The sequence below is a fragment of the Monodelphis domestica genome, chromosome 2, assembly GCF_027887165.1.
Source record: "Monodelphis domestica isolate mMonDom1 chromosome 2, mMonDom1.pri, whole genome shotgun sequence".
NCBI lineage: Eukaryota > Metazoa > Chordata > Mammalia > Didelphimorphia > Didelphidae > Monodelphis > Monodelphis domestica.
Window position 1 is genome coordinate 69,058,926 of NC_077228.1, and position 25,152 is coordinate 69,084,077.

The 25,152-nt window shown below is 38.1% G+C and overlaps 1 protein-coding gene across 3 annotated transcripts in view; it reads right to left on the reverse strand.

The window, feature by feature from the left end:
• The window catches only part of RC3H1 (ring finger and CCCH-type domains 1), an 84,034-nt gene extending 60,511 nt beyond the window's left edge, over positions 1-23,523 (reverse strand). For all 3 annotated transcript variants that reach the window (XM_056815566.1, XM_056815567.1, XM_056815565.1), the window contains exon 1: positions 23,395-23,523. The gene's annotated coding sequence lies outside the window, so the exon portion shown is untranslated. The remainder of the gene's footprint in view (positions 1-23,394) is intronic.
• Between the last annotated feature and the right edge of the window lie 1,629 nt (positions 23,524-25,152).

A 25,152-nucleotide genomic window follows, 5' to 3' on the forward strand; every position in this document is an offset into this window, starting at 1 on the left:
CCATATGATTCAACTCTCTTAATTTTACAGACAAGGAAACTGAGGAAAGAGATTCTATGATTTGTCTAAGGTCACAGACCTTATAATAAGCTGAAGAGAGGAGTTGAAATAAAAACAATAATAATAGTGGCATTTATATCATGCTTGAAGGCTCCTCAAAAGAACATTCAGGGGGCAGCTGGATAGCTCAGTGGATTAAGAGTCAGGCCTAGAGACGGGAGGTCCTAGGTTCAAATCTGGCCTCAGACACTTCCCAGCTGTGTGACCCTGGGCAAGTCACTTGACCCCCATTGCCTAGCCCTTACCACTCTTCTGCCTTGGAGCCAACACACAGTATTGACTCCAAGACAGAAGGTAAGGGTTTATAAAAAATAAAAAAATAAAAAATAAATAAAAAAGAACATTCAGACATAAGTGGTTTTTATTATCTTCATTTTATAGATGAAGAAACTGAGGCACAGAGAGTTAAGTGACTTGATTAGAGTGCCAGTATTTTGAAGCCACATATGAATACAAAGCTTGATTCTAGGTCCTGCAACACTTGGCTACCAAATGGAAACACAGACATATCAGTCTGAATTACTAAATTTGAACATAGTTTCTTTGGGGAGGTTGAGCTAAGATTCAAAAGCTTAACCTTTAGTTTTGGAAGGGAAAGAATGGAATGCTGGAGGGGATGTGGCAAAGTCAGGACATTAATGCATTGCTGGTAGAGTTGTGAATTGATCCAAACATTCTGGAGGGCAATTTGAAACTATGCCCAAAGGGCACTAAAAGACTGTCTACCTTTTGACCCAGCCATAGCACTGCTGGGCTTGTACCCCAAAGAGATAATAAGGAAAAAGACTTGTACAAGAATATCCATAGCTGCGCTCTTTGTGGTGGCCAAAAACTGGAAAACGAGGGGATGCCCTTCAATTGGGGAATGGCTGAGCAAATTGTGGTATATGTTGGTGATGGAATACTATTTTGCTCAAAGGAATAATAAAGTGGAGGAATTCCATGGAGACTGGAACGACCGCCAGGAGTTGATGCAGAGTGAGAGGAGCAGAACCAGGAGAAAACTGTACACAGAGACTGATACACTGTGGTACAATCGAATCTAATGGACTTTTCTCCATTAGTGGAATGATCCTAAACAACCCGGAGGGATCTATAGGAACACTATCTACATTCAGAGGAAAAACTTTGGGAGTAAAAACACTGAAGAAAAGCAACTGCTTGACTACAGGGGTCGAGGGGATATGGTTGGGGATGTGGACTCTAAATGAACATCCTAGTGCAAATACCAACATGGAAATGGGTTTTGATCAAGGACACATGTAATACCCAGTGGAATTGTGCGTCGGCTATGGGAGGGACAAGGGGAGGGGAGGGAGGAAAAGAAAATGATTTCTGTATCCAAGGAATAATGTGTGAAATTGACCAAATAAAAAAAAAATAATGTAAAAAAAAGTTTAACCTTTAGGTCCCAACTTATTTTCACAGAGACTTAAACACACGAATAAGAAATACAAAGAATTCAAGTAAACTTCTGAGTTTGCCTAACATAAAACTTTGAGTTGCCTAACATAATTTCCTACCTAATTTTGAATAAGTTACAAAGCTTTACTAAATATACTAGATACAAAAGAAAATCAATACATAATCCTTGCAAAGGAAGTATACAAAAGAAAATTCCCTTGATAAGCTTCAATGCTAGTTAAGAAGACAAATAATCATGAAAAAGAAGGTTTGGAATATCCCTTCAAACATATAGTAAGAGGGCAGCTGGATGGCTCAGTGGATTGAAAGCCAGGCCTAGAGATGGGAGGTCCTAGGTTCAAATCTGGCCTCTGACACATCCTAGCTATGTGACCCTGGAAGTCACTTAACCCCCTTTGCCTAGCCCTTACTGTTCTTCTGCCTTGGAATCAATACATAGTATTAATTCTAAGAAAGAAGATATAGGTTTAAAAAAACAAACATATATTGAATATTTTTACTATGTGACAAGTCAACACTTAAATTTCTAATAAATCTACTAGTTCTATAAATCAGAAATGAAAGGCCAAATTGAATAAATTTATTTAAAGCAAAAAAAAGGCAGATTTGTTAAGCTAGCACATTTCCTCCATCAAATATACATTTTAAATACATAAATATACAGCATGTTCAAGATACACACACGTATACACAATGGATGCCAGGAGAACTAGTAAGATTAGTTCTACCTGGGAAACAGCTCAGCTGTTTTCATTACTTCAAACTTCTTCCTAGAGTGAAAGCTTTAAAAAATATATATTATTCTGTTGCTATCACTATTAGGAAAAATTATATACCACAATTTCCATTGTGTTCAAATTGTGGGTCACCCAAAGAGTAATAACTAAAAGACATTTTGGAAACTGAATAAACACATTACCAAAAACAATGAAAGGAGTAAAATATAATCAGAGATAAATCATCTGAGAAGGTAATGAGCTAGGTCCAAGGATTACAGATTTAGAACTAGAAGAGGCTTATCTAGTCCAACTTCCTCTGATTGGCTAATTGTTCCTCCCAGAACTTCCATTTTAAGAAAAAGGGTCTATTTGTCTTATTCTCTCTTCATTTCTCTCTAGATGGAACCTGACTCTCCATATAGGCCTTTCTCTACCATGTCTCCAACAGCATTTAGTACAATGTATGGTGGAGTGAGTACTGTTTATTATTAAAAAGAAATTAATAATTATTACTGCCACTCTACCTACACCCTTCCTGGAGTCGGAGCCACACAGGTACTATTTGCTTCTAAAACTTGTTACTATCTTAGTACATAACCTACACCAGCATTGGCAAATATTTTCGAGTTCATATGCCCAAACTGCAACTTCAAGCTGCCTGTGAGCCCCCTGCATTACTGCAGAGAGAGGAAGTGCTCACTTTGTACTGCTGGGGTGAGGGTGGGGGGGAGTGGTGGCAGGGGGTATTGAGAAAAAATGTCCTCAAGCATTGGGAAGGGGGAGAATGGAGCAGCAACCCATGTTGGCCCAGCGCACATGCCAATACTTTGCCAACACTGGCCTATACCATCTACTTTGGTAGAAATTCCTCACCAAGAGCAATTTACACCAATGAAATCACCCGTCCAATTTAAAAAAAGAAAAAATATTCTGTATGTAACTTGGGAATGGTACTGGTCCACAACTCTTCCCATTCCTTCTAGGGCTTGGAGCTGGTTTGCTCATTCTACCTAAACTCAGTTTGTCAGGGCTAGGTGGTTCCCAGTGGGTGATGACCAAATAGCTACTACTCTAATTCTCAAAGTCCTGAGGGAACCCTAGGATATTTGTTGGTGGTTACTCTCAACAACACTATAGCTCCTGAGGACTCATTGATATATTTCCCATTTGTAAATGAACCACTATTTCCAAGGCAGAAGAATGATAAGGGATAGGCAACTATTTTTGCCAGGGTCATACAGCTAGAAAGTGTCTGCAGTTGTATTTGAACCTAGGACCTTCCATCTCTAGGCCTAGCTCTCTATCTACTGAGCCTCCTAGTTGTCTCTCTACTAATTCTTGATTAAACTTAACCAATCAGTTTATTAGAAATGCAAAGTAAATGTATAATAATTACATAAAATTCAACCAATAACCCTTCATTATACTTTCTCACTATGTGAACACTATTAGTGGGGAGAGTAGGTATATATGGAAGCTCCGGGTTAATAAATGCACAAACAGGGAACACACTAGCTAGGGAAACTTACAACTCTTGAACAATAGCCTTCAAAACTCTCTTCCTGTCGCAGGAAATTTCATCCACAAATGTCCCTCACTGGGCATTGCTTCTGTGTTGAAACCCTAGACTAATGTGTCCCTCACTGGGCATACAATCCAGTCAGATATCTTTCTCTTTTTAGCTGAAATTACTCCCTAACAATAGTCATCTTTTCTACTTTCACTTTTCTACTTTTCTTTTAGGAAAAAGTAACAGACTTTACCTTAGACTTAGCAAAAGCCTTTGCAACTCTGCCCCTTAGAGGCGCACTCCTGGATTCTTGGCCCCTTAGTCTTCAACAAACAGGAGGGGCTAGTTTCTCTTTCTCCTTATTTTTCTCAGCAGCAGGTGGCAATAGAGAGCAGTCCAGCCTCTCAGGCCAAACAATCTACCCAACAAGTAACAGAGCATAGAAAATGTTACAGTACAGGCTTCCTTTGACACAGTTCTGAAACCTGTTTTTTTTCCTGTTCTCTCCCCACTTCAATCTTCTTCCTAATCTTTCTTGGTTCAACAACAGGGTTTTCACAACAAACAACCTGATCTTGGATTATGGTTAGTAACCAAATTTTTCTTCTCTTGGTAATCAGGTAAATTATACTTGCTTAAATTAATTAAATGAATAAATGAATAAGCACACAAATAAATAAACAAACAAGCTCTAAAGTCCATAGTTTCCCTAGTTATTAACAGTTCTCCAAATGTTTTACATGCACATCACTAAAGCAGACTATGTTCATTATTCACTATGATGTTCTACAGTATTGTCTCATAGCAAAACTTTGAGCTATATCTATGTCTAATAAGTTTCTGACAAAAATATGAGCAAATTTTTTTCTTAATATGTCTTTAAAAGAAAGGTGTGGTCTACATAATGCCTAAAATGTACACCCATAGTTGACAGTCCTTTGATTCCATAAAACCTACATTCCCCGAATACCAGTCTGTATCCTTTCCACTACTAAATAATGCTGTTTTTCATTTTCATGTTTTTATTAATGCAAATGATATGATTTTTATGTCAGTGAGAAAATGGAACTTAAATAGTAAATTTTGTCAGAATAAATACATTCTCTTAAGCTATTCTATATGGTACATATGCAATGTACAATACTATACAGTGCAACACAATATATAGGCTTATTAGTGGCTTGTTTCATTAAAGGTAAAAATCCCCCATGAAAGGCAAATAAGACAATTAAAAATTAAGCTCCAAGTAACCTATTCAAAAATACTTTTGTCATGAAAAAAGTAATATATATCTGTTAATTGTCTCCAAACCAATCTACCACAGAATAGGATCAACTAATAAATTATTCAAAGAGTGCCCTCAGATAAATGTGTAAGCAATGTGATTTACTTTTTAAATTTTTATTAGCTGTATAGATTTTTTTTTTCCATTTCAGCTTCAAGTCAAAGTCTTCTTTCTGGAAAGAGCCAGAGTTCAGCCAATGCATGTGCTCATAATAAAAGCCTTCTGCTATCTATAATAAACTTTTGAGTCAGAGATAATGACACACTCAATTGAGAAGCTTTCATAGAATTGGCATTGTCTTTAACTTAAGCCTGTACATTTTATGGTGCTAAATCAAAGAGCTATAGTTATCACTTTAATTTATGCTTTATTTTTTAAAAATTTGAGTTTCCGAGTCTCTCCTTCCCTCCTGTCCCCCGCACTGAGAAACAATATACCATTTTTACATGTGAAGATATACAAAACATGTTTCCATATAAGCCCAACTGCTCCCCCAAAAAAAGGTGGGGAAGGGAGCCCAACCAAGAAAAATAACTGAAAAAAGTAAACTTCAATCTATACTTAGTTCATGAATTCTCTGTAAGTAGATAGCATTTTTCTATGTGAGTCCTGTAGAATTGTCTTCGGTCATTGTATTGTTTAGAATAGCTAAGCCAGTTGTAGTTACTTCTCACAGAGAATTTGCAAGGAATCCAAATTTCTTGATATAATATAGATTAATTAATATCAGCATTCTCCTGTGCTCTGATGACATGCTCTTTTCAAGTGCCCCAGAACAAGTCAAGTCTTCCATCTCCTTTTTATTTATTTATTTAGAATATTTTCCCATAGCTACATGATTCATGATCCATTCCCCCAACCCCCAGGGCTGACAAGCAGTTCCACTGGGTTATACATGTATCCTTGTTCAATACCTATTTCTTGTTATTCATATTTGCAGTAGAATGATCTTTTAACATTAAAACCTCAATCATATCTGCATCAAACCACGTAATCAATCATGTTTTCTTCTGCATTTCTACTCCCACAGTTCTTTCTCTGGAAGTGCATAGCTTCTTTCTCATAAGTCCCTCACGACTATCCTGGATCATTGCATTGCTGCTAGTAGAGAAGTTCATTATGTTCAATTATGCCACAGTGTATCAGTCTCTGTGTACAATGTTCTCCTGTGTCCTGCTCCTTTCGCTCTGCATCAATTCCTGGAGGTCTTTCCAGGTCATATGGAATTTCTCAAAGAATAAGTCTTAATGAACCAAAAAATCTTAATAAACCAGGATTTTCATCTACCCAAGATTGTTTTATTTAATTAAATAAGTATTTCAGATGGTTCTACCAGTATTTCAACTATACCACAGGTCCAAAGGATTTGGGGATAGAAAGGACATCAACTACCATGTAGACTAACCCCCTTTATTGAAGGTTAGAGATAAGCATAAAAGATAAAACAAACTTTTAAAAATTGCATAAAATTGGATTTTTAGGGGGCAGCTGAGTAGCTCAGTGAATTGAGAGCCAGTCCTAGAGATGGGAGGTCCTAGGTTCAAATTTGGCCTCAGACACTTCCCAGCTGTGTGACCCTGGGCAAGTCACTTGACCCCCATTGCCTAGCCCTTACCATTCTTCTGCCTTGGAGCCAATACACAGTATTGATTCCAAGATGGAAGGTAAGGGTTTAAAAAAAATTTGGATTTTTATTGGAACAAAATCAATGTTGCTAAAGTCAGAAGAGAAACTATTCACTGAAATTAAGACACCCTTCAAACCACTTTTATAAAGATCCCTCATAAAATAAAAGATTGTAAGCATCTAAAAAAGAGTTAAAGTACCAAGAAACTACTTATAGCTACAGGAGAACTGGTAACTTCTACTAAACAAACAAATAAACAAAACAAACAAAAAAACAAGAGAAGGGCAGCTCAGTAGACAGCCAGGCCTAAAGACAGGAGGTCCTAGGTCCGAATCTGACCTCAGACACTTCCTAGCTGGAGAAGTCACTTAACACCCCCTCCTCCCCATTGCCTAGCTCTTACCACTCTTCTGCCTTGGAACCAATATACAGTATTTACTCTATTTGGAATACTTGGAATATTCCAAAAGAGACAGGATTACAACCAAGAATAACTCACCATTCAAGGCTAAGTATATTGTTAGAAGGAATAAAATGGACATTTAATAGAAGCCTTTCATGCATTTCTGATGAAAAGAATGGTGTTAAGTAGGGATACAAAAATAAAAACACTATCATTCAAAGTCTAGAAAAGCCAGGGGTTGTATGAAGAAAGAAAAAAAAAGGATCAAAGGAATGCACTCATAGAAAGGAGGTAGAACTATTTCTCATAATTGGGGCATATGAAAAAAAGCATTCTAACATGAAGGGAGAGGTAAGAGGCACTAACACCAGATGAAATGCCCTCTTAATTGAAATAGACAAGAAGGTTGAACTCACATACATAATTTGATTTAGAAATACATCAAACTCACAGAAAACAAAGTTAAAGGGGGAAGGGGACTAAGGAAAGGGAGATCAATCACAAATGAAAACAAACAAAAAAAAACCCCTCCTAATCTTAAAGTGGAGATTAAAAGGCTTTTTAAGGAATAATAAAGTGGAGGAATTCCATGGAGACTGGAACGACCTCCAGGAAGTGATGCAGAGCGAGAGGAGCAGAACCAGGAGAACATTGTACACAGAGACTAATACACTGTGGTATAATTGAACGTAGTGGACTTCTCCATTAGTGGCAGTATAATGTCCCTGAACAATCTGCAGGGATCTAGGAGAAAAAACACTATCCATAAGCAGAGGACAAACTGAGGGAGTAGAAACACCGAGGAAAAGCAACTGCCTGACTACAATGGCTGAGGGGACATGACAGAGGAGAGACTCTAAACGAACACTCTAATGCAAATACTAACAACATGGCAATGGGTTAGAATCAAGAACACATGTGATACCCAGTGGAATCACGCGTCTGCTACAGGGGGTGGGAGGGAGGAAAAGAAAATGATCTTTGTCTTTAATGAATAATGCATGGAAATGATCAAATAAAATACTATAAAATTAAAAAAAAATAAAAATAAAAAAGGCTTTTTAAATTTTTCTTAAAGGACTAGAATCTAAAAGAATGTTTTAGATGACCTCTTAGACAAGTGGAAAATAGCTAGACAAATTTGAGTATGTGAGTGTAATAAAATATTACTGCCCCATAACAAAAGATGAAAGAAATTATTTCAGAGAATCCTGGATATTAACTGATTAATGCAGAATCAAGTGAGGGAAATTAGAGAAATAATTTGTACAAAGAAAACATTGTAAAAAGCAAAACAAAAAAACCCAATCCTTTGACCTCTGACAAATACAATAACCAACCATGTCTCCTGAGAACCTATGAAAAGCCATATATTACTCCACCTCTGATCAGAGTGTTGGACCCAAGTGCCAAAAGAGACACAACATTTTGGGCAAGGCCACTGTGTGGACTGCTTTTGCTTAACTATGATTACTTGTCACAAGGGCTTGGGATTCCCTCCCTTTCTTTCTAAAGGCTTTTAGTTGGGAGGTTGTAGAGGGAGAAGCAGTGGGGAGAGGTCACTAAATTTTTTTAAATGTAGTACAGACAAAACAAGGAAGTTTTAAAGGTGACAGAAGTAATTTTATACTTTTAAAAAAAGCAACATACAATTTTTGTATGTTCTGCTCTGTATATGAAAATATGCATTGTGTTTACATTTTGGTTTTAAATTCTGAACCTAAATAAAACAAACCAAAATAAGTCACCAAACTAAATGTTTTCAGCAGAGCAATCATTTGTAGGCATAATGTATTTGTGTGTGTGTGTGTGTGTGTGTGCAGATTAATGATAGAGGAAAAGGTTTCATGTAGACAAAAAAATTATAATAATGCTTGTTTTTTTAATTGGAAAACAACTGTTAGAAAAATGGACGTGCTCTTTTGGTGGCAAAAAACTGGAAAATGTGGGGGTATCCATTGATTGGGGAATGTCTGAACAAATTGAGGTATCTGATGGTGATGGATTACTACTGTGCTGAAAGGAATAATGAACTGGAGGATTTCTATGTGGACTGGAAAGACATCCAGGAATTGACGCAGAGTGAAAGGAGCAGATCCAGGAGAACATTGTACACAGAGACTGATACACTGTGGCACAATAGAACATAATGAATTTCTCTACTAGCAGCAATGCAATGACCCAGGACAACTCTAAGAGACTTATATGAACTATGGGAGCAGAAATGCATTAGAAAAACATATGATTAACCACATGGTTCAATGGGGATGTGATTGGGGTTTTGATTTAATGATCACTCTACTGCAAATATAAATAAAATGGAAATAGGTTTTGAACAATGATACGTGTATAACCCAGAAAAATCATTTGTCAGTTCCAAGAGAGAAGAGGGGTAGGAAAAATCCTGAATCGTGTAACCATGTAAAAATATTCTAAATAAATTTTAAAAAGAAAAGTGGATGAAATGACTAGGTAATGTATGAACAAACTGTGGTATACATACTTCTCTTGGTATACATACTTCTCTACAGTGCTCACGGCACAGAAGTATTCTGCTGTTTTTGGAACTGGGTCCAAATAGTTCAAAATAACTTCAGCCCTTCCAGGAACCTCCTAAGGAGTTTGTGATCAAAGGTAATTGAACATGTGATGGAGTTTGCAATGCAATAGTTAGGCTGGTAGTAGCTATGTCTGCAAAACCTATATGGATTATTACCTCACTGTTTAATAGATAGATTACTTCCATTTTAATCTGATTATCAGTAGATGTTTTCATAATGCTAATAAAATTATCCCAGAATCTCAAGAAAATTTTTAACATGTCCTCTTCAGGTATTCTAGGAACTGAACATGTTGAGAAACATGAATTTTTGTTCCTAAAGAACAGAACCAAGTCTTATGAAAAGCAAGGTGAAAGAGAAAAGACTTCACTATCTCATTTTGTAAAAAAGAGACCATGATTCTTCAACAACCTACCTCACAAGGAGAGAAGTGCTTTTGTAAATGTTAAAATGCTATAGAATGAGATGTTTTACTACATAGGAAGGCCAAAGATCTAGTCAGAGAACCAGAGTCCGACTTCCTGGTTCTGCTACTAAGTTACCATTTTAAGTGGATTAAATTCCAAGCTTCTCATTTGTTCGACTAAAATAAACTGTCCAGATGAACTTGCAAGTTCTCTTTCAGAGCTAATTCTATAATCCTAAAGCACAAAACTCAACATTAATACATGTTTTCCCAGTAAAGCTATATGATTATGAATCTTACAACACCACAAAGTTGCAGACAACCCAAAAGGCATGATGGGCACAAACAGGCTGTAGCACATATGTCCAATGATTACCTCTGTACAAGAAGAACCAGTAGAGACATCATTCAAGAAAGGTATTATCAAAAAAGAAAGATTAATCCTACATAGTGAGATAACTTGCTGTATAGTGTGTGTTCTATTCTACCATACTCTTTCTGCGTTGGTAAACCTATGGCACGTGCCAGAGGGGGCTGCTCCCTCTCCCTTTCCATGCGCCCGAGGAAATGTCTCCCATCACAGCCCCTCTGCCCAGCAACCCAATGGGAGTGCTTCCTTCCTCCCCTGTCTGGAGAGTAAGGGGGTGGCTCACATGTGTGCAGATTGCAGTTTGGATAGTCGGTCTCTAAAAGGTTTGCCATCACTGCTTGCTCTCCAGTCTTTATAAGAAATTCCTTTAAGTCATTTATCTATACCAGGAACCTCCAATTTCTTTCTTTTCACTCTAAATCATTTTCAATCTGGTATCTGACCTCACAAATAGATGTTAAAAAAAAATCTCTACTTGAATATAAATGTCTAAAAAATATTACTATTCTTTTAAATTTAAGAGTTAATTTCTCTGAAAATGAAATTCCTGATGTAACTTATATCACAATGCCCTCCCGAAATTCCCATGTATACTGTAAAATGGGATTAAGGACTGGACCTGTGATTTCACAGATATAAGGAAATTCCAAGTGAAGAAATGCCCACAGCACTGGCATTTACATATATATATGTATGTATGTATGTGTATGTGTATATATATATATATATATATATATATATATATATAGAGAGAGAGAGAGAGAGAGAGAGATGGATATCTATAACTCTAGTCTTAAGAGAATAGACTACAGCAGTGGTATCAAGGTAAAATCAAAATGGGGTTCACTAATTCACAAATAAGAATTCCTACAGACCACATAGTGACTTAAATGTTAAGATGTAATACTATCTGCATTTTGTTATTTTTTTTGTTAAATATTTCTCAAAAACATTTTAATCAGGCCCCTCACTAGGACATTTCTGTCCTAAAGAATGAAAAGGCTACTCCATTCGCCCAAGAACACAGTATATGTCAGAGATGGGACTTGAACCTAGTCAGGCTTTTTTAGCTTTGGGGTCAGCTCTTTATTCACTATGCCATGCTATCTGTTAAGAGCAAATTAGGACCCAAAATATTGCCATTTTTAAGCAAAAATCTAAGCACCCAAAAATAGATCTCACATTTTCTCTTGAAAGGACACAGGAAAAAAAAGGCAACTTTATATTTAAAATAATAACACAAAGCAACTATACTACAGGCTAATTTGTTTGGTAAATTCTTTGGAAACGAAAACAAAAGTTTATGCTTCACCTAAACAATAAGTTGGTAAACAATGAAGCATAAAGACAACTGTACTCTGGGGAGGAGTATGTGCCAAGTATTTGCTTTATTTTCTTAGAATTAACTCTGCTTAAGGCCCTGGAAAGGCCCTGGAAACAAAGATCAAACAGAAACAGGCCTTTGGTAGCTGGGGGGGTGGGGGGTGGGGGAGGGGTGGGAATCGAGACAACAGCTTGTGGAGAGCAAATAAACAATTGGGGAGGAATCAATTCCTGCAAGAGGTGAGGGGCAGCAAGGTGGCACAGTAGAGGGCCTAAACTCACACTCCTGAGTTTAAATGTGGCCTCATACACTTATTAGCTCTGTGACCCTGGACAACTCATCAGTTTCCTCATGTATAAAATGAGCTGGAGATGGTGAACCTCTCCTGTATCTTTGCCAAGAAAACCCCAAATGGGATCATGAAGAATTGGGCACAACTGAAAAAAATGACTGAACAACATTTAATTCAAGTTCTGTTAAGAATAAGGAAATAATAATTAAAAAATAACAATACATAAATAACATCATAAAAATAAAGACTATTCCAATTTTATTCTCACCTGACATAGATACTTAACTTTGAAAGAGAAGAAACTCATTCTCTCTGTGCAATGTCTAACTGTACTATAAAAAAGGAAAGGGTTTATCTAGTGTATCTAAGATCCCAGTCAGCTCTAATACTGAATAAGTATGATTTTTCCATCTAAAAAGACGAATACGAGAAAAATCTGTTATTAGAATGAAAAGTGTGATTTTGTGAAAATACTCATCTTATTATATTAAGAATATATTCATTCTGATAAAAGTTATGTGTTTGGGGGTGGGGGGCAGCAGTGGACAGAGTGATAGGCCTAGAGTCAGGAGGTCCCAGGTTCAAATCTGCCCTCAAACATTTTCCTAGCTGTGTGACCCTGGGCAAAACCCTATTTGCCTACCCCTTCCCTTTCATCTTAAGAGTTGTTACTAAGATAGGAAGTAAGAGTTTAAAAGAAAAGATATATTCCTTTTAATAAGGTAGTGTTGATTTTAAATGGAAACAGACCAATTTAAATAATAAATATAAATTCAAAAACACTAGCTAGTAGCATGCAGTACATTAAGAAAATTATCCATCATGACCAAGCAGTAGTTATACTAGAATAATTCTTCAAAAAGTATCAACATAAAAATCTATCAAAAAAGCACATAGATGTTGAAAAATATCATTCCATAATTAATTAATCCAGCACATATTAAATTCCTATTTTGTGCCAGGTCCTGTGCTCAGCAATGAGGATACAACAAAGAACAATATAATCCTTACTTCAGGAGAAGCTAACATTTAATAAAACAAAAATTACCTATCATCTTTAGATTACTTGTGGTGAACTGAGAACAAGAAATAATATGGATGCATATAACCAGAATGAATCTTTTTTGCTAAAAATTTTAAAGTAAAATTTTATATAGTTTTTACATCCTTTCCCCCACATCCCAGACAACAATCCTTTATAAGAGAAAAACTTAGTACAGCAAATTAACCAATATGCTGAAAAAGTCTAACATTATATGCATATCCCATTCTCAAGTTATCCATCTCTACAAAGAGGTTGGGAGGTGCCATCACAACTCTTCTTTAGAGCAAGCTTCATCTTTATAATTTCAGAGCATTCAGTTTTAGTTTTTTATTCAATTAAACTGTCTTTTCTTGGTTATACTTACTTCTCCTTGCATAAATGCATCTTTCTATGCTTCTCTGTATTCAGGATTATTGGTTCTTAAAGCCCTCTAATGACTGCACTACATGAATGTTCCTAAGGTTCTAGTCACTACTTCCTCCATTGGAATCATGATCTCCCTTCTCGCCCTCAGTCATTTGGACTCTGGTCCTAGGTCCCTCAATTCTGACCGTTTTTGCCTTATCAGGATCTAGCTCCCATGACCCTCCCCACATCTTCTTAATGAGATTCTTTCCCTTATTAGAATATAAAATGCTTAAGGGCAGGAGCTTTCTTGTTTGAATCAATAAAACCCAGAGCTTAGCACAGTTCCCTAAGACACAGCAAACAGTTAATAATTGCTCTTTTGTCTACTACAACTTTTTATCCTTTCCCCAATTAATAAGCATCTACATATTGCCAGGACCCATGCCTAGAATAGCTCCCTCTTGTAGTCCAACTACTGAACTCTCTAGCTTTTTTCTTTTAAGTCCAAATTAAAACCCGATGTTTTACAGGAAGCATTCCCCATACCTTTCATAATATCAGTGCCTTATTTCTTTTCATTACTTGCTATTTATCCTGTGTATAGTTTATTTAGTATATATGCTTACATGTTGTCTCCTCCTTTAGACTGCAAGCTCCTTGAGGGCAGGGTCTGCCTTTTGCCTTTTTTGTATACCCAGTGCAAAGCATAGTGCCTGGCACATAGTAGGTACTTAATAAATGTTTACCGATTGATTCTTCGCTATCCTATATGAAGTGCTAATTTATATCTCCTCCAATAAAATATATGGCTAACAATAATAATAATAGCTAGCTAGGATTCTTGATCCTCACAACAACCTTATAGGGTAGGTGTTATTAATATATATTTTACAGTTGAGGAAACTGAGGGTAGAGCAACTTGTTCAAGGTGACAGTGTCTGAAAGATTTAAATTCATCTTTTAAACTTCAATAACTTTGCTGATGGGATATCAAATTCAGATGATAAAGAAGGTATTACTAATTGCTATGCTTATTTTCTGGGGGGAAATGTTACAAAGTGACAAAAGGAAGATAAGGAATGAGTAATATTTGGGGGGGATGTCTTGTTGATTTGAGTGTTTTGTTAGTTGAGCTATGTGGGTTGATGAGTACAGAAGATTAGACTTTAATAGAAAACCATTGTTTATGAGGTGGGACAAAAGATTGAGTGGAAGTAGATCACTTTTTTTTTAAACCCTTACCTTCCGTTTTGGAATTAATACTGTGTATTGGTTCCAAGGCAGAAGAGTGGTAAGGGCCAGGCAATGGGGGTCAAGTGACTTGCCCAGGGTCACACAGCTAGGAAGTGTCTGAGGCCAAATTCTCCCATCTCTAGGCCTGGCTCTCAATCCACTGAACGAACTACCCAGCTGCCCCCAAAGTAGATCACTCTTTAACAAAAAAGACAAACATATGAACAATATAAGCCTCAGTTTTCCAGATCCCCCAAAGAACAAATAAGTTATAATTGTGGCTGATTTGTTATTGTTGTTTTTTATCATTTAATTAATTTAGAATATTTTTCCATGATTCATATTCTTTCCCTCTCCTCAACTCTCCTCCCCCCCCCCCCCCCGTAGTGTGGTTGATTTTTAAAACTTTTTTTAAAAACTGGTATTAGCAACTAAAGTAGAACTCTTTCTAAAATGAATTACTTATTTTTCTTTCTGAAATACAAAAGGCTGAACCTTTTCCTTCACAAGTGTTTTTTAATATCAATTATTTTACAATTTACAAACACTGCTATTATACAACAATGTCCCCAAATCACTTGACTTGAATAAGCAAGATCTGGGTTTGAGAAGTGGTTCTGCCACAATCTACCTTTGACTATAGTAAAATCATGACCTAGAAGTGACTTTTAGTTTTCTAGTGTAAAGTTGTGAGTATCAAGCGAAATATGAAAGTGATTTGTAACCTTTAAGTACTCACTACAGGAATGTAAACTATCATTGTACCCTGTTCTGGTTTCTAATCAGGTGCTCTAATCTCTGATGGGCTAGGGAACCAGATAAAAACTTGTATCAAGGTGTCAAAAATAGGAGTATATATGGGTAAATAAGCTCTGAGGAAATACCAATAGAGTTCTCCAGTGAGTTTTAACATGAGCTTGAATTAAAAAATTTTAACTGCATCTATTCTCTCTATTCAAAGGCCTTTTCTCCTTATTTCCTGGTTTGAGGTTGCATTCCAAGTGAAAGGTTATTTAAAACTGAAAACCCAATCACCCTATTTTAAACTCTATTGTGTGAATCTGGTGTGCTGACTTTCCAGGAAAAGTAGTCATTTATACTCAATGAAGTAAAAGCTAAAAAAAGGGAAATCAAAAAGATGAGATGAGTACTCTGATCACAAAGCCGTCAAATTGATAATCCTAAAATTTGTCTCACTCTCTTAGTAGTTAACCCCCCCCAAATCCCAGAAATTCCTTTGCATATGCTTTGAATTTACTAATCTCTGTATATACTATCACCTCCTGGTAAAATGGAAGCTCCTTGAGAGCAGATGCTTTCATTTTTGTCTCATATCTTTAATACCCATAATCCAAGGAGAATGAATGCTTAATAAACATTTCCTGAATTGAAGCCATTTGAATGACTCATTCTTTAATTACTGCAAAGCTTCAATAATTTGATGAGATCATAGATCTATTTGCTATAGATAGACTTCCTCTAATGGTACAAGATCCCAACCCATCCAGAGTCTCCAAATACTGGGTCAAAGAATAAGTTTAAAAAAATTACCGCCAAATAAATGAAAAACCAAGATGACCTTTTATCAGAACCATGAATTAAAATTTTTATTTCATGTAATCTTACAAATGCAACTTGGGAGGGCCTCTGAGCCAGGAAGCCAATGATTCAAGTTCTATCTCTGTCCCAAAACTGGCTGAGTAACTCTGGATTGGTCACTTTGGGGTTCAATGTCCTAGGCAATTCTCTCAAACTACAAACTGCATAATCTATTAAAGAAATGGTTTCATCATTAGGATTTTCCTAAACCAATGACATCATAGGACTAGACAAAAACAAATTGCTATTCTTAGGTGTGTCCTTAACAAGTAAATATAAATGTAACACCAATTCAATTCAAACACTTACCAAGCACCAACCAATCATGTGTGAGGTACTATAGCAGATAAAATGGTAATAATGATAATACAAAAATAAACAAAAAACCAAACACTTCTAGTCCTCAAAAAGCTTATTTGGTATTGACAGGGGCAAAGAGCTATTCAAAGTACATTAAGAATATTGGGGGGGAGGGGGGAGAGCAAATTGCCTTCAGAACTGGAATTAAGAGGCTTCAGGGAGATACATGAACTGTGTAAAGCATGTGTAAAGGAAATGAGAGAATGTATTCCAGCCAAAGGAACCACCTAAAAGAAACATGCAGGATGGAGATGAAGACAAGTATTCCAGCACAGCTAGAATAGAAAGTGTTTGAGGGAAAGTAATGTGAAATAAGGTGAAGCAGCTTAAAACCAAACTATAAAATACAATAGACTATCCAGGTGAAGAGTTCATAGTTTAACTTAAATAACATTAACAAGAGCCAACATTTATATGAACTTAGATGTGATAAGTGATAGATTACATTCACTCAGAAGGCAGAGGACACACTATATTCACTCCCTTATTCAACACAGACACTTCTTAGAAGCTTCTGTGAATTGGAGTATAACAATAAGACTTAGGTTCAACTTGATAATTTCATCATGATGAAAAATGTCATCTAGCTCCAAAGAAAGAACTGATGAACTATGAGTATAGACTGAAACATATTTTTTTCACTTTATTTTTCTTGCCTTTTTTTGGGCAACCTGATTCATATGGAAACATATTATTCATGACTTTACATGTATCCTGGGTATCAGACTGCTTGGTTTCTCAATGGGTTAGGGAGAGACTAAAAAGAGGGAGTGATTTGAAACTGAAATTTTTAAATGATTTTATTAGTTTAAAAAAAATTTAATTTCAGTCCAAAAAAAAAATCAATCCTTAAACAACAAGTCTCTGCTAGACAAGAAGCCTTGAGGCATAAATACACTGGTTTGAAAAAAGTCTAGTTATTATTCAAATAAGTAGTAAATCTCTTTGCTGACACAGTCAATAGCACACTGAACTTGGACTTAGTAAGACTCAAGTTCAACTCTTGCATCAGATATTTGTACTGTAGGGCAGGAGGAAAGTTACTTAACTTCTCTCAAAGAGGATAATTAAATATTGCCACCTTCACAGGGTTGTTATAGAATCAAATGAGATAATATATGAAGTGCTCTGAAAACCTTAAAGTGCTATTTAAATACTAGTTATTACTATTAACAACAATCTATGACATATTAACATAAGACTAAGATGGTATGATAACTAAAACACCTTATAAAAATATCTTTAGGGGGGCAGCTGGGTGGTTCAGTGGATTGAGAGTCAGGCCCAGAGATGGGAGGTCCTGGGTTCAAATTTGACCTCAGATACTTCCTAGCTGTGTGACCCTGGGCAAGTCACTAGACCTCCAAGTGCCTAGCCCTTACCACTCTTCTGCCTTAGGAACCAATACATAGCATTGTCTCTAAAGTGGAAGGTAAGGGTTAAAAAAAATAATCTTCAGGTAACAGAAAGCTATCTTGAACCAAAATTCACATTGTTTTCCTTTAGGTGATATACTAAGTATGAGGTAGCTAGTTGGCACAAAACACACAGTGCTGGGCCTATAGTCAGGAAGAACTGAGTTTGAAGACTACCTCAAGACACTCCTTTGCTGTGTGACTCTGCTACAATTTAAACTGTCTTAGTTTCTTCAACTGTAAAAACAGGATAATAACTGCACTTACCTCACAGGGTTGTTGTGAAGATTAAATAAGAAAATATTTGTAAAGTTCTTTGGAAACTTTAAATTGCTATATAAATGTTAGTATTGTTACTACTAAGGTAAAGAAATGGAAGGGACCTTGGAAGCTAAGTCCAAATCCTTTCTTTACAGTTGAAATGTGAGGCCTTTAAATTAAGCAACTTATCTCCCTAGGTCACAAAGATAGTAAATAAATTTCAAGCTAAGACTCACTTGCTGCTTATTCATTAAGCTTAGTGCTAGTGTATTTTGTGACACTACCTAAGTAAGGAAGTCTTAATAATCACTAAACACACCATTTCTTTAAAAGTGGCAAACAGAACAATGAATTTGTTTGAGTATCCAAATTTGAAAAGATTCTTTAGGAAAAGTGAAGATAAAATTTAAAAATTGTATCCACAGGTTTCAACTTGGTTCCATAAAAAAAAAAAACGAATTTACCCCCCAAAATGAATACTACAGTACTATCTCCTAACCCCACTAGTAGAGAGGGGGCTAGAGAATTTTGAAGTGGTCTTTGAGATGCTATAAACCAGTAATTTTTTCTTCAATTCTAATTATAGTCTTTCAGTCTCTACTCTTATTTTCATAGCAATGGTACCTAGAGATTTTAAAATAGGTCCTTCTTGTCTCAGATATTCTACCAGAGTGAAATGCTATTTGTTTAGCACTTTGAGATATTTAGATGAAAGAAACCACAGGAGTTCAAATTATTATTGTTGTTTATACTGATGATAATCTTTTAGCAGAAATGATCAGACCTATATATTGCTAAGAAGCTAACAAACATCAAAAGAATGTTACTAAGTCTAGTCATTTTATAATACTTTTGTAAGTCATCCTTTAAAAATGAATAAGAATATAAAACAATGATTTTAACATGACAAAAATGTGACCTTTTTAATCAAACAATGAAAACAGGATCGAATCCATTTCTTGGTTTCGACTATCATTCACCAATTTTTTGACCAGGCCTTTAAAAAACAACATATGACAATGTGAAATATCAAACCTAAATTGACTTGAGTGCATCAGGGAGCAACCAAAACACTCAAACCCCAACTCCCAGGTTTGAATATACAATAATAATAAAAAGCTAAATGCTAGAATTGGTAATAGGAAACTAAACTTTAGATAAAGCTTATTTTAACAAATTATTTTCCTTGGAAATCCTACAACAATTAAAATCTTTGCTGGTTAGGTCAACTCATGTACAGATACAGGGGTAAGAAAAAAATTACAAAGGGTTCTAAACTGAAGCAGTGATTTATTCTAAAAGTTTCTCCTAACTTGATTCAATATTAGCTAACCTAGAGATAAAAGTCCCATTTCATTGACAAGAGGCATAATGATATAGTCCTAAAACTTTAGACTGAAGTTGTGTGTTCAAATCCTACCTCTCAGTTATTTAATGTGGTTCATAAGCAATTATTTAACCCCTCAAATTCTTCATCTGTAAAATAGAGATAATGACACTTATAGTACCCAACTCACAGAGTCATTGTGACTAAAGGGCTTTGCAAACCAGACTGGAGTACCAGAATGGTTAAATGGTACCCTGATCTGAGGCTTATCATGTGTCAAAGTATCATTTTGTTGGACCCCCTCATAGACTTGGAAGGGACACAAACATAATTGTTAAAAAGTGACTAAACTTCAGGGATCTTATAAGAAATAAGACAAGGTCTTTTGAACAATCCATTAGCTTAAGAGAAAAGCAAATCTTGGGAGTTACACATCTTGTATTTTACCAGTCCCAAACAAATTATAACTTTTTTTTTTAAGCCTGATGGCATAGTCAGACATTTCTAAAGCACACAAGTGACTACATAACAAATGAATAACATGTAAATTTTATAGTAAATATGTAAAATATGAATTTCACTACAAAATTCCTTTTCATAAAAGGCTTAAAAATATTAAATACACACACACTATGGTATCTTTAGCAATTCTATCAAAAGAATTTCATAGTATACCTTTAAAGCAATAGATTACCCTTTGGAAAGCCAGGTAAGTACTGACAAACTTAATTATCAAATCCTACAAAATTAATTTTCAACAAGGAATGTGCCCCTAAGCATAACCTTGTGTACAGATAACCTATTCCTCTATTTTCATCTACAAGTGTCTAATACCTGAAATATTAGCATGAAAAGAAAAAATTTTGATTTAAGCTATGGAGAAAGTTTCTTGGTGATTAGAAAATACCAACTGGAAAAATTCCAAGTGAAATAATATAAGAAAATACACTGATATCACATTTGCTTATTGAGGTCACATCTCTCATTTTTGTGGACACAAAACAATCAAGCATTTTCTTGATTTTTTTATCTACAAAATTAGCCCCAAATTAGTAAATCTAGAAATAGACCACAAATTGTGGAAGAAAAGAAACTCAATGACAAAATGTAGGAAAGAAGAATCCCTTTATGATGCTTGACTGTCAACCAGAATACCTGCTACAGAGTTCAAAGCTACATGGATAGCCTTGGAAAAATCACATAACCTCATTGTATCTCAGTTTTCCTGATCTTTAAAATGAATTTGTCATAAAGGACCTTTGGATTCCTTCCAGCTATGTTCTAACTACTTTAGGATATAAAGTTTTGAAGGGGGTAAAAGCTGAATTCAAATACATGCAAATATACTTAATCATCATCCCCTCCAAATAACAGACTTGTAGAATACTGGAGGAGGTAGGACTGAGATATCTATATCCTATGGCTAATAAAAGATCTAAATTCATTTGATTTAGCTAAGAAAAATCATGCTTTTGTATTATTGGCAGAGGTATATATTGGCAATATGGCAGTAGCATTAAACTTTTCGTCATAATTACTTTTTTATTTAAGGGGAAATATAAGATTCCTACCACAATAGACTAACATTGTTATTATCAGGTAAATTACCCCACTAACACAATTAGGTTTTATTTCCAAATGACACTAATCTTGCATATTTCTAAACACTATTGTTCTGACAACAGAGAACCACCACAGTGGATAGTGGATAAATAATGGCTGCTGTTGCAAGTAATAAACATGGGTTCAAGTTCTGCCTGGCACACACTAGTTGTATGATCAAGAGATGGAGTCCTAACTTCTCAATGTCCCAAGTCATTGAAACTTGAAGTTACAAAGGAATTGTAATCTTCTTTGTTGTTGGGTGGACAAAGTTTGTACACCTAGTTAGATCACTAGCTTTGCCTAAAAAATAAATGACAAGAAAATGGACACTGATATGCAATACTTGAGACTTCAAATTAATTGAAATACATTATGTGGAGAATTTACCCCGTCCTTTAAACCTCCTTCAAATGGCCTACATAAGATTTAGAAACGAAAATTGAAAATACTTTTTTTAAAAAGAATATATTTTCTTTGCAAAACCTTACTTATAACAGCAGGAACACATTGAGCACAAATGCTCAATGAAAAAGTAAAATACCTAACATTTACAGGCACTGACTGAAATATTTAGGTCAAAAAAAAAAATTTTAAATCCCCCAGGTCATAATTAGGAAGCTCAGTTTTAAGTCCAAAATCGAATTGTTAGTCCCTAAATTGAATAATTCTTCACCATTAAGTTCTTCTAAATGTTTATTATATATGTATATACGTGTGTACACACACACACAGAGGGAATTAAAATGCTGATTTAACTTTAAAAAATTAAAAACACCCATTAGCTACCACTTTTCAGGGACAAGAGGCATGAGCCCAATCCAAGTTATGATAAAATTCAACATGAGAAAGATGGTAGAACAATATAAATCTTGCTTTTAGGGCAGAAACAAGCATCTCTCTGGGGGCAGAAGAATGCTGGAGCAATGTTTTCCTTTGATGAATTCATACTTCTTTAACATTACTGCCTACACTTGCAAGCCCCAAGCACAAAATATCAGAAGGATTCTTTTTGTTATCTCCAGAAAGATTAAAATGGCTGAGCCCCTAAAAAAATAGGTATGGTGGAAATGAGAGATATAAGATGGATTTTTTTAGAAAAATAGCACCTCAGGATTGATAGAGCAAAATCTGTCATATGGCCCTTTCTATTTGCAAAATACTACAAATAATAATGATGAAATTAATGACACCTTTGCTTCAGAAACCAAACATAACCTACTCAAACCACCCAACAGCCAAATTTCAAATTAACTCTGTAAGAGAAAGGCCAGCACTGAATAATTCTAGACCAAGTACTGAAAAGCAATATCACAACAAAATACTGGGAGCCAGGAGGGCAGCAGTTGTATTCTTGGATCTGACCACATGTGTATTAGAGAAATAGACTCATCAGGGTTGTTGTTTTTGTCTTTTCTTTTCAGGGGTTAATAGCATTTCTTATGCCACATGTGATTAGGGATATAAAAGATGAAAAATCGCATTTAATGGGGCTAAGTCTTTTTTGTTTTGCACACGTGACCATTCGGCTTCCAGGTCTCTGTCATTTTAGGACGTAAACAATGTAGAGTGGCTCCAGGAGGGCCTGATCCCCCAAGGCCACGGTCACCTCCCCGGGAGCCCGTACTCAGGCATGTAGCTAAGGCAGCGATGCCCGAGGTCCCCAATCTAGTCTATCCCCTTCCCCACCACGCGGGGATACGATGAAAGAAAACGCCGGCTCCCCCACCAGATCCTTACGAGGCTCGGGCCCAGACTAAACTCAAGAGGGATCCCCAGGGGAAGGGAGTGTGTGTGCGTAAGGGGCGAGGGGGGGGGGGGTGTCTTCCAGCGGACCCTAAGGAAGGGGGGGGGGGGGGTAAACGCAGACAGAGCGAGGCGGTGGCTGTTCGCCGCGGCTGCGGGAGTTTGGGGAGCCGGGCATCTCCGACGGGTCCGAGCAGCACCCAGTCTCATTTAGTACCAGTCACTCAGTCAAGGAGCCGTCGAGTACTGGACTCCATCCTCAGCGGGCCCACAGACGCCCGACCAGCGGGTAGGGTGGGGCCCAGCCCGCGGCCTCCCCCCCTTCCCGGGCGGCGGAGCCACTCGAGGCCGGCGGAGGCCTGAGGCCTAGCGGCGGATGCTCAGGCCCAGAGCGGAGCCTCCCCGCGCTCTCCGGCCACAGCACCCATTGTTCCCTCGCCCGCGGCGGCCTCCTCCTCCTCCTCCTCCACACTCACCGCGCCGGTCCGAGCGGCAGCGCCTCTCAGCTCCGGGCCCCCGCGGCCGTCGCCGCCGCCGCCGTCACGATCCCCGTCGCCGCCGCCGCCCCCGCTGCTGGTGCCGCCGCCGCCGCCGCCGCCGCCGCCTCGGACCCGGGCCGCTGGGCCACGGCCCCCGCCGCCGCCTGCGCTGCCTCCCAGCTCCCACCTGCTGCTGCCGAGGCCGCTCCGGCAGCAGGGGCCATCTTGTTAACCAGCCTCTTCCTCCCCTGCCCGCGCTGCCGCCGCGCCGCCGCCCCGCCGCTTGGGGTCCTGGGCGCCTTCCTTTTCCTTCTCCTCCTTCTCCTCTTCCTCCTCTTCCTCCTCTTCCTCTGGCTGCAGACACCGCTGCTACCACCGCCGCCGCCGCTGCTGCTGCCGCTGCCCGCCGCGGCGGCTCTGGGCCGAGACCCCGCCGCGGCTCCTCCCCTTCCGAAGGGGAGGGAGGAGGGATGGGGAGGGGGAGGGATGGGGAGAAGAGAAGGGGAGGGCAAAGAGAAGGGAGGGGGAGGGGTGGTGAGGAAAGAGGGGGATGGGTAGTGAGGAGAGAGGAGGAAGAGGAAGGATGAACCCGGGAGAAAGGAAGGAGGGAGGATGGTGAGGAGGGAGAGAGGGGGAAAGGAAGTCGGAGGGCTGGAGAGGAAAGGGGAAAAGAGAAATGGGGAGAGAGGGGAACAGGGTCAAGGGGGAGATGAGAAATAGAGAAGGGGGGGAAAGAGGAGAGGGAAGAGGAAAGAAAGTAGATTGGGAAAGGGGGAGGGAGGAGGAAAAAGAGATGAGAAAGGGGGCGAGGGGAGAGACAGAAAAGGAAGAAGAAAAAAAAAGCACCGAGACACGGGGGAACCTGACACTCCTCACCCCCAAACACACTCATAGCTGGGGAGCCGCCCCGCCTCGACCTTCTTCTAAACCTAAGGGTCCCAGAGCTAAGTGGAAAGTTAGGACGCGGGTGCTGATGTTTTAAAGCACACAACAGTTCTGAACTCACCCCACCCCCACCCCAGGCATCCTTAGTCCCAGACGGGCTCTAGCCCACTCCTCACCCTATCAGCCCCTCACAAGCCCACACTTGTACACATATAAACCCCCACTCTCCCCTCCAGCATAGCCCTGCCACCTCGGCCCGGTCTCTTCAAACCCTGCTCCCTTTGAACAGCCGAAGTAGAAACCTGACCAAGGGGTCTGCTGAACTGCCCTAGCCCCAGTACCTGCACACGGAGAGTCCCTTCCCCCCAACTTGCTAGGTCCTCTGATGCGTATTAAAAACCGCCGGGCTCCTGGGCGGGAGCGGGAATTATGGTGATGGTCATAAATGCAGAATGACCCTCGGTTTACAAAACTGGTATGACTAAGTGACAGTTTAGGGGGGGAAACGCTCAAAAGTTGTAATTTCTTGGCAAGAATTAAAGCAGGCAGTGGAATTCCTTGAAGTCTGGTCTTTCTCGGTACATGGTGTATTCTAGGTCCCAGAATCAATGGTTTTCTCCCCGAGGCCTCCGGAGAGCAACATCTGTCCCTTCCACCCCCAAATATCTGCCCCTTTTATCTTTCCTTCCCAGCACTGTATACTTTTTACCTCGAGGTTTTGCCAAAAGGAAAGTGCTTTGTTTTTCCTCAACTTCCAGTGCCCCAACCCCAAGGCCAAGTGTGCAAAGTCCGTCCTTTAAAGATGCAGGTTTGACCCTTTAGAGAAAGGAAAATTCTACCGGGTTAACAAACGCCTGTTTATTTATTCTC